Here is a 14,504-nt window from a genome sequence, read left to right on the forward strand (position 1 = left end):
GCAGCATGCATATAGAAAACCTAGTCTCCAAAAATATGTGTGTATGTGGTGGGAAGACAATAGAGAGGATGCAGTTTGACAATTACTGGTTAGCGTACAGTTATTATTCCTATTTGGATAAATCTATCCAAAGCACTAGAGGGTCAAATTAAGAAAGGATATACATAATATAATGCAGATATATTTAGAAGATTAATTTGGTTCTTTGACAAAAAATGTACAGCAAGGTATAACATGGCATCAGGCATGAAATGCTTTCCGTTTCAGATTCAAATACAAAGAGGTAGAACAACCGAAGTGTGAATTTTGATAGATTACATGAGTGCCTTACCAAAATTATTGCCTGAAACAAACAACTTGATATTGCAGTAAATCAATGAGAGGCATAGTCACTGTGTTATATTTTTACATATGATTTAATGTACAGAGTATTTCCCTGGAGAAAAAATTCTGCAATTGAAACATTTTTTAAGCATGCTGTAATTTGACCAAGCAACAATAGCAAATTGGGATACACAACTCCTTTTAACAAGTATGAAAGCCTGACCATCAAAGCCATATGTAGATAGTGCTGCTAAAAGAAAGCACAGAGATACCAGAGAAAAAGATGATGTAGAAAGAAAAGTAAGTAGGGGAGAGGGAGGAAGCAGTAGGAAGGGAGGTTACCTCCTGAATTGATTAAGCTCTTACTGTGTCTATTGTGTTTTATTTTTAAGGTTAGTATTGTTTGCAAGTGTTAAGAATTGTGGGGATTTAGAGATATTAGTCTTTATATTCATTTTGTGAGCTAGTATAGGTTAGTATATTAGACCTTTACAATTACTTCAGAGTACAGCAGCTAGAGTGTTATGTGGTGGAAAGAAACTTGATCATATAACCCCCTACTCTTATGGAACAGCACTGGTTACTGATTAAGCAACAAATTGAATACAAGTCGCTATGTATTTTATTCAAATCCATAAACAAAGGGGCAGATTTTCAAAGGGGTATGCGCGTAAGATACGCACGTACCCCCCAAAAACCTGCCCCAAACTCCCCCTGCGCATGCTGAGCCTATGTTGCATAGGCTGATGGCGCGCGCAAAGCCCCGGGACGTGCGTAAGTCCCATGGATTTCCTGGGGGGGGGCGTGGCCACGACCTCAGGACCAGCCCCCGGACCGGAACATGGCACGCTGGCAGCCGGCCCGGCGTGCACAAGTTACACCTTCCTCGGGCAGGTGTAACTTTTCGAACAAAGGTAGGGGGGTTAGATAGGGCTTGGGGGGGGGTTGAAAGGGAACGGAGGCAGGCTGCGTGGCTCGGCGCGTGCAGGCTGCTGATTTTTGCACAGCCTTGTGCATGCCGACACCAGATTTTAAAAGATACACTGCCTACGTGCGCATCTATTAAAATCCGGCGTACTTTTGTTTGCCCCGGTCACGTGAACAAAAGTATGCGTGGGCATAGTTTTTTAAAATCTGCCCCAAACTGAATGTTTAAATGCATTATTGCACCTTTATACCCCACAAAGGAATTTGCGTTCTGCAAATTCTTGTTATCAATTCCATCAATCAAAACCACACACTTAGCAGAGGTCAGAGAACGGGCAATCTCAGTTGCAGGACCCAAATTATGGAATTCATTACCTGAAGAATTAAGACTACAAAAGGACTTGAATTTTTTTAAAAAACAACTGAAAACTTTATTTAAAAATGCATATGGGCTGACTGCAGAGTAAAAAAATCAATATGACTGTGCGAGCAATAATCCCTCACATCTACCCTATATTTCAATACCTATATATCAAAATGGCACTGCTAGGAAAGTGCCAGTGATGTCACTCTGGCACAATCTTCCAATTAGATGACATCATTTTTGAAGATCCTGAACAGTGAAGGATGCTGAGAGCATACCCTCACCTAAAACATTAATGGTGGAGATGCTGAGAAACTAAAACAAATATCTGTGACAATGGAGAATGCAATAGAAAGAATTGACAAACCAAACAGTAAGATCAGTGAGCTGGATTGCATCCACCCCAAAGTTCTAAAAGAAAACATGAAATTGCTAACCTATTACTAGTCATCTGTAGCCACAATTGCTGAAGACTGGAAGGAGACCAATGTGATGGCAAATTTAAAAATGGTATAAGTGGTGATCCTGGAAACTATAGACCATCGAGTTGGATGTTTCTGCCTAGCAAAATGGTAGAAGCCATTCTTACAAATAAAATCACTGGCCATATAGATAGACATGGCTTCATATGGAAGAGGCAACATTGTTTTAGCATTTGAAGTATTGTCTTACCAATCTTTTTGATTTTTTTGAAAGTATAAATAAAAATGTAGATAAAAGGTGAGCTGGTTAATATAGTATGGGGGTCATTTTCTATCTCTATTGCTCACAAAAAGTCCCTTTCTGCATGAGATAGCTAGATAGAGGCAGAGTCCGGGCAGATGCCGCAGAAACTTCACTGGCGGCAAAAACGTAAGACCCCCTTATCACCACCAGTAGTGCGCCCAATAGCACCACCTTTCACAGTGGCGCTATTGGGTGCGAAAGCTGGCAGCGATAACACCGCGGTGGTGCAAGCGCTTCCAGCTTTCGCAGGCCCGCCCTGTCCCCCTGCTCCCCATTACCATGGGATTCGGAAAGCCCTGCAAAGATAGAAAATCCAGCCCTATATTTGGGCTTTCAGAAGGCATTTTACAAAATCACTGATAAGAGACTCCTGAGGAAACTACAGTCATGGGATAGGAAGCAATGTTCTATTTTGCATTGGTAAATGTTTAAAAGGCTAGGACTAGTTGGTTTTCCAAACGGAAAATGTGGAGTACCACAGGGATCAGTCCTGGAAGCTGTGTTCAAGATAATCCATAAATGATCTAGAAAAGAAAACAATGAGTGAGGTAATCACATTTATAGATAACACAAAATTATTCAAATTTGTTAAAATAACAGCGGGTTTGCACGGAACAATTGAAGGACATTATGAGACTAGAAAACTAAGCAAGTGAATGGCAGAGTAAATTTAATGTAGAAAAATGTAAAGTGAAACATAATCTTATCTACAGGCACACATTCCTGGGTTTTATATTTGGAGTCACTTTACAGGAAAAAGACCTTGGAATCTTTGTGGATAATATGTTGAAAGTTTTGGCTCAGAGCATGGCAGCAATAATAAAAAAAAAAAATATTAAAAAAAAAAAAGCAAATAGAATGCTAGAAAATATCCAAAAAGGAATGGAGAATAACATGGAAAATATCATATTGCCTCTGTATTGAGCCATGGTGCAACTGCACTTTTGAGTATTCTGTGCAGTTCTGGTCACCTTATCTCAAGAAAGACATAGAATTAGAAGGGGTGCAGAGGACATAGGACATATAGGAATTGGAATATCTCTCCTATAGATACGAGATTATGCAGGCTAGGGCTCTTCAACTTGGAAAACATGGCTGAAAGCGGCCATGATAGAAATTTATAAAATCATGAGTGGGGTAGAATAGAAATAAAGGACAGTTAATTACACTTTCAAATAACACTAAAACAAGGGGGAAACTCCATGACATTGACTCATTCCTACTTACTGTTTATCTTTCGTTTACTTGAATAGTTACCCCAGTTTTTTATTCTTGTTAATTGTAAACCGATCCGATATGGTTATTTACTATGAAGGTCGGTATATAAAACTGTTAAATAAATAAATAAATGAAACTAACAGCTAGCAAATTCAAAACAAATTGTAGAAAACAACTTTTCAGTCAGTACGCTATCAAGCTGTTGAATCTATTGTCAGAGGATGTGATCAAGGTGACTAGCATAGTATAATTTAAAAGTGGTTTGGACAAGTTCCTGGAGGAAAAGTCCATAACACATTATTAGCTAGGTAGATTAAAGAATGCTACTGATATCCCTGAGAGTGAGTAACATGAATTGGATCTATTTTATAGGACCTGCCATATACTTGATACCTATATTGGCTACTATTTAAAACAGGATACTAGGTTCGATGGACCTTGGCTGACCCAGCAGGGCAGTTCTTATATTATGTTCTAATTTTTGAAAAACTGGGACAGAAATATGTCAGAAGGCAGGCCTAGGTGAAGAGACCAGGTCTCTTTTTTATAATGGGATAGGGACTCTGGGTCAGGCCCCAGCACCATACCTAGGGATCAGGCTTTAGAGCTGGGCTATGGCACTGAGCCTAGACCTCAGCAATGGGACCAGGGCTCAGGGCCATGATCCAGCATTGGATCTAGGCCTCTACAATGGGACCAGGCCCTGGCACTGGTCCTAGACCTTAGTACCAAGATTAGGCCTAAGCACTTGGACCAGACCTCCATGCCAGGCCTCAGGACTAAGCCCTAGCATTATGCCTAGGCATCAGTGATAGAACCAGGCCTCAGGGCCAGGCCCCAGTGTTGGGCAGAGGCAATTCTGACAGGATCTTGCCTCAGGACCAAGCCCCAGCTCCTGGACTTGACCTAAGCCTCAGCACCAGGACCAGACCTCAAGATTGGGCCTTGGTGATGAGACTAGGCTTCAGGGCATGGCCTCAGCAACAGGATCCAGCCTCAACACCAGTCCCCAGTGGCAGGCCTAGTCCTTGGAGTCAGAATAAAGCCTCAGTACCAGGTCCAATCCAGGCCTAGGCTTTGGTGCCTGACCCGGCACTGAGGCCTCTTTTTACCAGATGCCCATTTGTATTAAAAAAAAACAAAAAAAAAACAACCCAAAAGAATACAAAAATATTCAAATTTGTGTGAGTGGCTATTTTCAGTTCATTCCAATCAGAACAAACCAAGAATGGCCCAAGTCATTGCATATTTTCCATTTGTTATAAATTACTGCACATTTCTAATCTATATCTTTACAATAGTAAAAAAAGAAACAATTCTAATGTATGTCAGAATATATGGGGTCTAGCTCATTTTTGTGTTATCATTCCTTGAAAAAAATCATATAGTAATTTGAATAAGACATCCAGCAATACATTGAAAATGATTCAACAGCTTTGATATTACAGTTATATAAGCTATACATACAGAATAATATCTGTTATGTTCACCTCTAAAATGTCATGTTTAACAATGTATTACTTTTGTAAGATCTTTCATTTCACTGCCCTGCAGGCATTGACCAGTTCACATATCAAATGCCATTTACCAATGTCATTAACAAGTCTCATAAGAATCATGAAGCAGACCCCAAATAAAATAGGGACTGATGGATAATTCTGCTGGTAGTTTCATTATATGGACCCTACTTACTGTATATAACAAAGGTAATGAATTTTTTTTTAATGATTATAAGTACAAATATCAATACAGCACAAAAGAGTGCATTCCACTATACCTGAAGTTTAGGAAAAACTGGTGAAAACAAAACATAGCCAAATTTTCAGTCAGCATTCAGCCCCCAGACTGTCCCTCAACCTAGGCTAGGGAGGGAACTGGTAAAAAGGCATATTACATTGCTGCACACAATTTCAAATGTCCCCCCGTTGTTCGCAGAAGAGCCCACCTGCCTGCATATGCGCATGCAGATATTAAAATCCGGCACGCATATGTGAGTGGGAAACGGATTTTATAACATGAGCGAGCCGACGCGCACATGCTATAAAATTGGCATGTCGTCTTACATGCGCTGGGAACCATGTGCACATGGACATGCATACACGAGTCTTAAAATTGACTCCAAAGCGTTTATGGTCACAAAACATTACTATTCTCAAGGCTGCTTCCCTTCTTTTCTCACAGTTCTGTAGACAGGAGACCTGGCTTCTCTTGTAATTCCCAGGCTACTCCCTGCATCTTTCTAAAGCTATGTTATATCCTGCTCTGGGAGCTAACTGGCACCCATAAGGCTCTGTCTTAAGGTGGACCGGGACCAGAGATAGCTGAAACTGGTCCTTAACACTGTTCTTCAGGGGGTTTCTCTGGCATGTTCCTACACATCATGTTTTGTATTTTCATTTCAAACATATGCACATCCCTACGTTACATATAAGAAAGGATTAGGCAATAATCTATGGATGGCAGTTTTTAAAAGCATTTCCACAGATAAAATAGTGTTTTACTCTCTCTGCATATAAAAGAACATGTTAGTAGCAGTACCTGTGTACTTTATGTACAGAAAGGAGGTATTCCTGGGAGAGGAGACTGGGAAGAATAAATACTTATGCGTGTATGCGCACAGTTATGCACATATGTTTATGTGCATAGATTACACTGGATAAAGTACACAGATAGTAGGTGCATGTCTGTGTGAGTTCTCTCTCTTGGGTAAAAAGTCCTCATAGACTTTTCATTTCTGAACACAGTTTATTCATTTTTTTATTTATGTATTTGATTTAGTTTGAAAGTAGTCCTCTGTTATGTTCCAAAAAGGTATAGCTGTTAGAGCTGCACCTCTGCTTCATGTTCACACCATTGGCTTCAACATCATGGTCTGCTTCAGAAGCTGGTTACTCTAGTTATTCAGTGAGATGGCACCCATCCCAGCCATAGTTCTTTTGGGATAGGGTGCTTCCTGGACTTGACAGCTGAAAAATAATCAACTGTATTCCATAATTACTTATGAAGGTCTTCCAATGAGGGAAGCAGGTTCCTTGGAGTCCCTACCACAACCCCAAAATTACCCCTTTGACCTGCTGTGTGCCTCCAGTGTTTCCACCTCTGTCACAAGCTCCGATAATGATACCTCACTTGTCTATTTATAGAAAATTATAGGCTGCCAATCCAGAGCACATGGCAGCTTACATTTTATTATGTATGTTTTATTGTATGTCCACATTATAGTCATGTTTGAACAGCAAACTTTCAACTGCCTCATGAAAACTCTTCATAAAAATATCAAGGACCGCATCTGAAGTGTGCGTTTGGCTGGTATATTCTGGGGCAATCCTCATTGGGAAACATATGGGGCATGACTTGACCATGAATAACAGATACATACATCTATATTTTTTTCTGGTCCTGTCCACTGGTCAATGAGATACTGCCCTGTGTCATACACTCCTGGGATTGATACAGATCTAGACAATGAATCCTGAGGGAAAGAACCAGTCAATTCCAAAATATCCTTCTATATAGTTTGTATGAGCTTCACATGCAGCCACAAAGTCATTGCTCCTCACAAGGAAGGTAACCATTTGAGGAAGAGCTTGCAATGTTTTCTTTTGTAGCAGTTACTGCTAGGGATGTGCATTCGTTTTCAATGAATGTGCAATCCTCAATGAATAAGTCCATGCTTGTTTGATTTGTGGGTTCGCAAAATGCATGGCGATCACCCACAAATGAAACATATATTAGTTTCATTCTTTTGGTTCGCAGTGCTTTCTTAGCGGCCATTTGAAATAGGAGACAGCCATGTGGGAGTATCCATAGCAACAACCAGCCCTTTCCTGTGTGTTATAAGTGACCTCACAGCCCTGTCAGAGTGGGTCAGAGGATTGGCAAGGAGACCAGAATGCTAACATATCAGAGCGAAGCATTTTTTCTAATTCAGCCAATCGCTGCTTTCAGTGCTCTGTGATGCTGTTCCTGCTGTATTTCTACCTTAAGCATGCACTGCGCCACGCACTTTCTTCTTGGCTTTTGTCTGAGAAGGTCGTTGCTTTTCAGCTCTCTCAGAGTGTCTCAAATCTGTATTCAATTGCTATTGCTTGCTGCTTTGATAGAATTTTCCATTGAAAAGGTATTTGTTCATTTTTGCTGCTGTGCCAGTCAGGCTTTTTTTTACTGCACTACTTGTTGACTTTCGGTCTCATGCCAGCATTTAGCCTTAATGGAGTTTACCACTTACTTTTGGCTGCATTCGCAAACAACCCAACTCTGAGAAGACCTGGTCCCGGTGCGCCGGGGGCCACTACTACCGGCCTAACACCATCCGTGTGCTGGGCCTTGTCTTGTCTTGCCTCCTTGTCTTTCCCCTATCAAAACCACAGTGACCGGACTACCTTAGCTCTGCCAGCCTGTCTTGCCCCTATCAAAACTACAGGGACCAGACTACCTCCGCTCTTCCAGCCTGTCTTGCCCCTATCAACTTTCTGCCACTCTGCCTTGCTGCCATACACCAAATGACTCACTCTACTCCTTGTGGTGTTCTTGCCACTATCATGGTTCCTCAGTGTGTTGGTGCTAGTCTTTCTGCTGCTTTGTCCCTTTATCAGTACCTTGTGGTTTTTTCTGACACTCTTTCTGCTTGCTATGTTCCCTCTTCATTGTGCTGTAGGATGTTGATGCCACTTGTCTTGCCACTTTGCCTGTCATGCTGCCTTTGAGGGTTCATGCAACTGTTATTGGTGCTCTCTTTTGAAGCTGTGGTGTGTTTTTGACACTCTCACTGCTGCTTTGCTCCTCTGTTAAAGCACTCTTGCCACTCCTTTGCCCCTTTACAGTGCCTTAGGCTATTCATGCCACTTTGGTGCCACAGTCTAAGTACCTTGGAGCTATTTGCTCGTTCTGATGATTGCTCCCCAGAAGTTTCATCAGAATTGATAAGAACCCCAATTCTGCAGCCCAAAATAGGCTGCAGATACTTCCCCCAATGACTTTAATGGGAAAACAAAAAAACAAATGAAACTAATAAACTCATTGTTTTTTCCCCCTATGAAACAAATTTGGGTCCCGGCGAAACAAAAAATGAAACAAATTTTTTCCTTCTGCACATCCCTAGTTACTGCATTGTCTGATTCCATCACATTTCCATGTTGGTCCATCCACTACAGAGAAATTCCACTGCTGAGCAGGCTGAGATTTTCTTGGGTTCTTCACTAATGCCCTCTTATGAACCCAGAAAAACAAAAGAATGCCCATAGATTTATGTTACATGATCATTTTGAGACACCTGAATCAAACAGACACTTTCTGTACTGACATGCAGCATGTGTGTATAATTGATCACTGTAAGAGCACCATTTACCAACAATCATGATTTTGCTTAGAGGTTGACCTATTGTTGCTGTGATAGCTGCAACACCTATATAGAAGGAAAACAGCCTATATAAGCTTTCAACTAAACCAATGCATTCCTATCTTATACAGATAGTGGTAAACCATTTGCCTGCAGCAATAATGCTGAGCCTGCCCTTTGCCTGACCTGTGGAAATTTATGGAGGTTAGACACTAGGCAAGAGGGTATTTCATTAAGCAGTTGCAAAATCATATCATTCAGTTTTGCTTACTGATCTGTCTTGGACCTACAAATGTATATGCTCACTCTTATGACAAAAGTATAAACTCTGCTGTATGAGCTAAACATTTTGGTTTTGCTTACTGTAGTGGAAACTAAATTTCCTACCCTGAATACTCCAATGAATACTAAGGAAAAATAATGGTGGAACAGGCAATGCTTTTCTTAAGGCACCCATGAAAGGGAAATTCCTTGTTTGTTTGACTTTGTAACAGGTAGGTACTTAGATAGCAGTTAAATTGGTATGTTCCAGCTCGAGATTAAAGATCTGCCACAATGAATCCTTTCGTGGATTACAAACTGGTTAAAAGACAGGAAACAGAGTAGGATTAAATGGACAATTTTCTCTGTGGAAAGGAATGGGCAGTGGAGTGCCTGAGGGATCTGTATTGGGACCCTTACTTTTCAATATATTTATAAATGATCTAGAAAGAAATACAACAAGTGAGGTAATCAAATTTGTAGATACAGAATTGTTCAGAGTAGTTAAATCACAAGCAGATTGTGATAAATTGCAGGAAGACCTTGTGAGACTGGAAAATTGGGCATCCAAATGGCAGATGAAATTTAATGTGGATAAGTGCAAGGTGATGCATATAGGGAAAAATAACCCATGTTATAGTTACACAATGTTAGGTTCCATATTATGTGCTACCACCCAAGAAAGATCTAGGCGCCATAGTGGATAACACATTGAAATCATCGGTTCAGTGTGCTGTGGCAGTCAAAAAAGGCAAACAGAATGTTGAGAATTATTAGGAAGGGAATGGTGAATAAAACGGAAAATATCATAATGCCTCTGTATCGCTCCATGGTGAGACCTCACCTTGAATACTGTGTACAATTCTGGTCGACGCATCTCAAAAAAGATATAATTGTGATGGAGATGGTACAGAGAAAGGCGACCAAAATAAGGGAAATGGAACAGCTCCCCTATGAAGAAAGACTAAAGAGGTTAGGACTTTTCAGCTTGGAGAAGAGACGGCTGAGGTGGGATATGATAGAGGTGTTTAAAATCATGAGAGGTCTAGAACGGGTAGATGTGAATCGGTTATTTAGTCTTTCAGATAATAGAAAGACTAGGGGGCACTTCATGAAATTAGCATGTGGCACATTTAAAACTAATCGGAGAAAGTTCTTTTTTACTCAACGCACAATTAAACTCTGGAATTTGTTGCCAGAGGATGTGGTTAGTGCAGTTAGTATAGCTGTGTTTAAAAAAAGATTGGATAAGTTCTTGGAGGAGAAGTCCATTACCTGCTATTAATTAAGTTGACTTAGAGGTACATTTTAAAAAAGAGCGCGCGCACGTACTTTTGTTCATGCACCAGGCGCACAAGATGGCGCCGATGGCTATGTGATAGGGGCTGACCAATGGCACCGGTAGCCCCTGTAACAAAGGCTATTGGCGCCATGATGAAACCAGCTCCGAGGGTGTGAGTGCAGGGGATGGTTGCTGGACCACCAGGGAGTTTTGGTAAGTCTTGGGGGGGGGGGGGGGGTTCAGGAGGGTGGGGTTTTGTTTAAAGTTTTATTTAGGTGGCCGTATAATTCGGCGAAGATTCGTGTATTTGTGGGGAATCGCGATATGTTCCGCTTCCCCACGAATACTATGAATAGTGCAATATATGTTGCGGTTCGCCAATACGGCGAAAACGAATGCACACCCCTAGTATCTAAAGGAAATGTGGTTGACAGTATAATATATCACAAGAGGTATGCTCTAGCATCCAGGCAAAATAGCACACATTAGGCAGGTACTGCAGCTAATGATGCATCCCATTGTGTCTAGTTATCAACGCATAAGAGAAACTTTATGAGTATATGTGGCCCTCAACTGTAAATGTGTTTGTATGTAGAATACTATATCACAGCTTTAATGTTATTTATGTGAACCAAAGAATATTTTGCAAGTTTGACTTATTTTGGAAAGAGAGAGTGCAGCTATTGTATAGCTGTTTGTAATTAAAAGTTATATTATGATAGGATCATGGATACTATATATTTTCAAAGACCAGGAAAATTATGTCTGCAGAACTCTTTAATGTGCAAAAATTGCCAAGTTCTTTGCAATTTGAAAGAGGAATTTTTTTTTCTATTTTACCCATAGATGCACTAAGTTGCAATGTTTTTTCGCAGGATGGGTCCCACAATCACAGGGATGTGTCACTATGATAGAGCCCCCACCCCCCAAAAATGCATTGTGGCTGTATGGCATGTTCTTTTGTCTTGTGGCCAAACACCACAAGACAAAAGAAAGTGGCGAGTGATCCTTTAATGCAATGGCTGCCCCAACCTCAAAGACTACCATCGCATTATAGGGCCACTGATCTGAAAAAGTCACATGCAAATGGGGAGGTAGAGCTGTGGTCAGTGCTGACTCATCGCATCCAGGGGCTGCCAGTTGAGGTGGCTCTGACAACCCAAAAATGTACACTTAAAAAGAAACGCATGGTGCCGGCCACCACCCCCCTTCCCTCCTCCCCAAAGCTAATACATAAAATGTGACCCTCCAGCCCCCCCTGCCATACCCCACACCTCCCACCCTCTCAAGTGACAAAGATTGTCCCACTGTCATAACCTTCACCCCAAATGATAGTGACGGCCCCTTCCCCACTCCACAGATGACAGTGATAGCCTCCATCTTTCACGTGACAGCAGCCACAGGGGCTGAGTCCAGTGCCTGGAACTTACCCCAGTCATATGGCTGGGGCAAGATAAGGTCAGTGCCATTTTATGAAATAGCACAGACTGCCTGGGTGCAAGCCTGCAGTTGGTGATGACACAGAATATGTTTTTAGGTATGGGGATGCAGAAGAGATGTTGGGGTGGGAGACAGGTGGGAAGGGGTATGGGGGATGGGACAATATATATATATTCCTTTTCAAGGAGAGTGGGAAGTGGAATTGAGGTGGGGCCTGGGACTTTTTTTTTTTTTTTTGAATTGTGGGGCAATCTGTCACTTGAGGGTGGGGGGGGGGGGATCTCAATCACTTGGGTATGGCAGCAGGGGCCACATTTTATGTTTTTGTTTTAGGGATGTTGAAAGGGGGTGCAGACCATGTGCCTGGGTTGAATCCCCAGACCTTACCCCAGTCACATGGATAGGGTAAGGTTAGGTATGGTGCCAACTGGGAAGGGTGTGAGGATGCATCTGTCCCTGACACAGCATTCAGTATAAGGTAAAGGGTGCTTTGGAGGGGGCAAGGGTAGGGGTGCAAGGCTGGAGTCTTTGGGGGCCAGATGGTGGAGGGCTTGAGCCTTCTGGGGGCGAGGGGGTGGGACGTTTGACTTCAGGGGGCTGCCACATGCACATTTGCACTTATTTTTCATTTTTGGGGAGTTGGGGCCATCTCAACTGGTGGATCCAAGTTGAAATAGGGGTCAGCACTGATCCACACTCAACCTCCCTATTTCACCATGATTTTTTTGGGAGGAGAGCTACAGCCCTTTAACATAATGGTGGTCCTGTGAGGTTTGGTCCACCATTGAGTTAAAGGCCTGCTCACAGCATTCTTTTATATTGCAGTGTTTGGCTGCGACACAAATGAACATGCCATACAGCCACGATGCGTTTTCAGGGGATGGTCCCCATTATTGTGGCAACACTCCCCTCCTCCACAATAGTGGGACTCCTCCTGTGAAAAAACAACTCTATTTGATGAATCTAGGCATTAGTTTGTTGTGTCTCTTTAACTTTACATGCATATCTGAGATTGAATATTCAATGACAGATATTGATGAGATATGGACCAATAAAGTTGTGATATACATCTGCCTGTGACTGACTGGATATTATAAATGTCTACTGCTTCATATATTTGTTTTGTGCTCTTCATTTAGCAATATTGTGGAAGTTTAAGTTACAAACATTGGTGTTGAGAAGACTCCGGACCCGAACACCTCCCCTGATAAAGAGTTATCTTAAAATATGAATTTCTGTCGGGATTTTCAGTCAGCTAGGTACATTATTATATCTTCCCTTTGGGATTGAAGCTTTTCTTTATTCAATATGTGTGGTATACACTAGAATTTTGTTTTGATTTTTTTTATATGGCACATCTAAAGTTTCTAAAAAAAAAAAAAAAATTGGATAGTGGACCAATAATTGTAACAATTGATGACCCTTACTGAATTGCCTAGTTTGGGTTCATTATACGCAGACATTTAAAAATTGTAATTAAAACATATTGTGGATTGAATTGTCAGATTTTTTTAATATTATAATTTATCCATTTCAAAGGCTAAATAGGGTACTGCTGTTCATATTTTGCAATAGTAAGGGTATCCTCTCTGCAGTGGCATATGTGTGTTTAGTTCCTATACCATTAAGTATTTTTTTTTTGTCAAATATGTTTGGATGTATCAGTAAAATGCAGTATGAATTTGAAACCTGAATGTGCAACATAGATACTTTAGATAGATGGATAGATATATATATAGAGAGAAATATTCATTTTAAACCACAGATTTTCTGATTATTTATTTAGACACTAAAGGAGGTCATTCCTCTGGTTTCCATAGCAACCATTGTCAGGAGATACTAACTACAAAAATGTCATCTGTGATCTCTTTGCCTAATACATGGAAATCAGTCGCACCATTTTTAGTGCTATTTCTAGGTGAGAGGATGTTCAGACCTTGCTCATCTCATTGCTAATGTAAATTACAAGTGCCTGCCAGGATCATTGTGAACATTACTCTCTCTCATCTGGTAATGCAAATCAAACTAAATTTTCAAAATCTGAAGAATAGATCTTGCAAAGCAAAACTTTATCAAGGTAACAAGAAAAGTGTGGAGGTCAGACTATATCTAGGAACTGCTTATTATAAAAAATGAAGCAGTTACTGCCGTAACTCATTTGGAAGGAAATAAAACCCACAAATATTTGCAAAGAACAGTATGTTTTAATTTTTCATTTGCATTAATTTGTTACTATTGATGATTGTAAACCACCGTAATTTGTTATATTTTGCTGCTGTCTTTGGATATGAACCCAGAACCTGGTTTATAAAATTCCATTCCCTGCGTCACCCACATCCCCATCCTGACAGGTTTATCTTTATACTTTATTGATTCTCACACATGAAATGCTTGCTGCTTGGTTCAATATTATCTCTGCCTTTGGCTGGATACAACAAAGCTATAAAGATATTTTTAAGGGTGATATTACAAAACAACATGCAGGCACTGATTTAGATCTCCTTCAAACTAGAGAGCAAATCTAGTTTATGACAAAGCTGAAATAATTAGTCTAATATTATCTGCTTATATATACAAAAGGAGTGTAACAAATAACACCATTAGTTGAACTAAGCAGTCCTATA

The 14,504-nt window shown here is 40.8% G+C and overlaps 1 protein-coding gene and 1 long non-coding RNA gene across 4 annotated transcripts in view; one reads left to right on the top strand and one right to left on the bottom strand.

The window, feature by feature from the left end:
* NRG3 (neuregulin 3) overlaps nt 1-14,504 on the bottom strand; it is a 1,991,595-nt gene that overhangs the window by 1,617,976 nt on the left and 359,115 nt on the right. The window lies entirely within an intron of this gene.
* LOC115095554 overlaps nt 1-14,504 on the top strand; it is a 33,197-nt gene that overhangs the window by 12,655 nt on the left and 6,038 nt on the right. Inside the window, exon 3 of the long non-coding RNA XR_003857813.1 lies at nt 13,020-13,139. This is a non-coding gene — a long non-coding RNA (uncharacterized LOC115095554). The remainder of the gene's footprint in view (nt 1-13,019; nt 13,140-14,504) is intronic.

The sequence above is a fragment of the Rhinatrema bivittatum genome, chromosome 7 (genome assembly GCF_901001135.1).
Source record: "Rhinatrema bivittatum chromosome 7, aRhiBiv1.1, whole genome shotgun sequence".
NCBI lineage: Eukaryota > Metazoa > Chordata > Amphibia > Gymnophiona > Rhinatrematidae > Rhinatrema > Rhinatrema bivittatum.